Consider the following 2,969-nt stretch of genomic DNA (forward strand, 5'->3'; position numbering starts at 1 on the left):
CTTTACATGAACACAATATTTAATCTTCTTATATAAAGCTGTTTCTAGCCCTTTATTGGTGGATCTTCTCGCAGCATCGATATTGTGTTGATACTGGTTGATGCAAACTTCTGAGATCTATTGTGAAGATAAATGCTCCGTCATTGCTGTACAAATGGTCCTCTCTTTACCACTTTGCTTTAGTTTTGCCTGGCTTATCACAAAATGAATGTCTTGTGCTTTAGAGCAACTCAAAATTTTAAATTGTGTGCATTATTTATGCATTTGATATACAAAAAAAAAAATACTTTGCTAATCTACCTTAAAAAGATAGACCCTGTAATAACAATTTTAAAACTATGTTGTCATCCTCAAACTACTTCTAAAACTGGGAAAAATTGCATCCTACTGGTAAACTAAGCTAACAAAACACGACAAGGTTGGCTTAGCTTTAGAAGGTCTTTAAAGGTCTGCTAGTAGGCAAAGCTACTAATCCAAACATATACCTTTATTTGCTTCTGGTGACCATCTTGTAGCTCTGATTTAGCCATAAACCAGATAAAACCAGAACAGGTAACATTCTAGATTTTTTATGTAGGTCTTGCACCAGTGGGAGGGTTCATGCTCTTTAGATGAATGCATTGTAGTGATTTAGCCCACACAGTATACACTTTATATGTATCATAATGCACTGAAGAAAGAAAATCTTACAGCTTTGCTCCCTGAAGGTCCTTGAAGTTTAAAACTGCTGTTGTGACTCTGAATCTGGAAAAAAATTGATAATTGGAGAGGCATCTGATTATCAAGGCACCTCAAGAAAACCAGCCAAACAAGTTAGTCACATTAACAAAGATCCGTTGAGCCCTAATAGCATCTATAACTCATAATTACCTTAATAACTGTTATTTTAGCTTGTTTTTCCTCCTTTGAGAAAGCACTGTTTGTCATTAATGGCATCTTAAGTTGAAATTGAGTACCTTGCCCAGAAGTAAACAGCATCTATCAATCACGAGTTGAGGCTAAGTGTCAAAACACACAAAAGCCAACTGCGTGTTTATGTGTGCAGGTGATAATTATACACACAATGACCATCCCAAGCTTTGTCTCTTTTCAACAAGCCATTTTTCCTTTTGTTGAAATGGGCAAACTCAGCTGCTCCTCATCACCCTCATCAGTTAGTGGAGAAACTTTACAGGTTGGCCATGCCAGATTGTAGTTAAAGATAACAGAACATTTACCACTTATACATCCTTTAATCAGACAAGAAAAAAAAACTCTTAATGAAAGGCCAGGCCCAAAATCCAAACAGGTGAAAGTTAATTAAATCTTGCTGTTTCTGAGCAAGTACAACAAACCAGGTCAACTCAGGCTGCTCCTATTGACGCTATGGCTGCATCCTATTGATCCAATCTCTCCGTATTTTTAAACCTTCTGTCTCTAAACTCATTGATAAACCAGTGTATCTCTGAATTTGTCTTTTGCTTGTCTTGCAGACACCTCTTTCCACCCCAACTCCCTCTTTCACCTGAGGATGAAAGGCTTCTCACAGACTCAGACATCCTACTGCATAGCACCTTCGTATTTCATAAGACTTCATTAATAAAATCATACCATATCCTTGTAGCAAAATTCATTTAAGTGCAGGTCTCTCAGGCAAGTGGGCTATCTCCTTTTGGAGTATGTAAGGGATGGGGAACAAAAATCCAAAATGCTCATAGAGTTTAGCTGTAGTTAGTATGAGCTTCGAGCTGCCTGAATTTGGGTAAGAAACAGACATTTTCCTATGAGTGCAAAATTCCTTACCGTGTTGGTCTGCTCTGTTTCAAAGCTGTTCAGCAGATACCTCCTGGTAAGTGCACTTAGAGTTAAAGAGCAACTCAGAACAGACAATAAACCATCCAGGATGAAGATACCACATCAAAGCTTCTGTTGTTCTCATTTAATTCTGTGCATGAAATGGAACTCAAGCAATGACTCAAGGGTTTGTTTCCTTACTTTTAAAACAGACACAAGGGGGTTGTGTTATGGCCAGAACAGGAGGAATAATGATTATGATATAAAAACATAGCTAAATAGTGTTCATCACAACTCAGAACAGTGTGTTAAAGTAACAAAGATCAATGAAGGAAAAATAATTCTAGCATTAAAACTGAGTTCGTCTTAGTATCTTACTGCTTTGCTAAATAAAGTATGTTTTTATTACCTGAGAATGAACCATTCATATAGTGCTGCAGCAGGTCCGCACTGCTATATTTGCACCTCCATCTTACAGCCTTTGGGGTACCTACGCCCACAAATGAGAGCAATAAAGAAGAAAGCTGAGGAATCAAATACTGGGAATTCTGTTCTGTGAGAGGTTTAAGGGGCACCTTTGACAAATGTAGTATCCTACTCTTGAGACAATGTAGGAAAAATGAATGGCATGAATCAGCCTTGCCAAAGAAGGAATAACATGAAAGGGCAAAGCAAGTTTGGGATTGACAAAGGAAGAAAACAAGCATAAAGATTAGTGAGGCTTTTACCAGATGGAAATGATAAAGAAGAACAATGGACTTGTGCTGCCAAAGTTCCCTGTTTTCTCCTTCAGGTAATTTCAGCCAGTTCAGTTGTAGAAGTGTTCGTGTTCTGCTGGGTTATCATTAAGGTTTGGTGTAGAAGACCATCACAGGCCGATGGTTAACAAATCATGGGAAACTCTTACACAAAGGGCTTTACAACCAAGGACACTTTAATTCTGAAAGTAAATGGACACATTGTCTTCCTGGAACAGACGCCACTCAGATGCTTCAACATAGGAAAAAGGGGATCTCTTGAACCAAGTGTTTATTCATTAGCTATGACCCTTCCATATATTGGGGCAAGCAAACCCAACACACGTGGGCTAATACAGGGGTCGACCCGAGCACTGCTTTTCATTTTCACACCAAGATGTTGCCTTAAATTGACTTCTCTTGGGTTCGTTCTCCACTACGCTGAGCCTCAGATCAAAC

Source organism: Odontesthes bonariensis, chromosome 6 (assembly GCF_027942865.1).
Source record: "Odontesthes bonariensis isolate fOdoBon6 chromosome 6, fOdoBon6.hap1, whole genome shotgun sequence".
Classification (NCBI taxonomy): Eukaryota; Metazoa; Chordata; class Actinopteri; order Atheriniformes; family Atherinopsidae; genus Odontesthes; species Odontesthes bonariensis.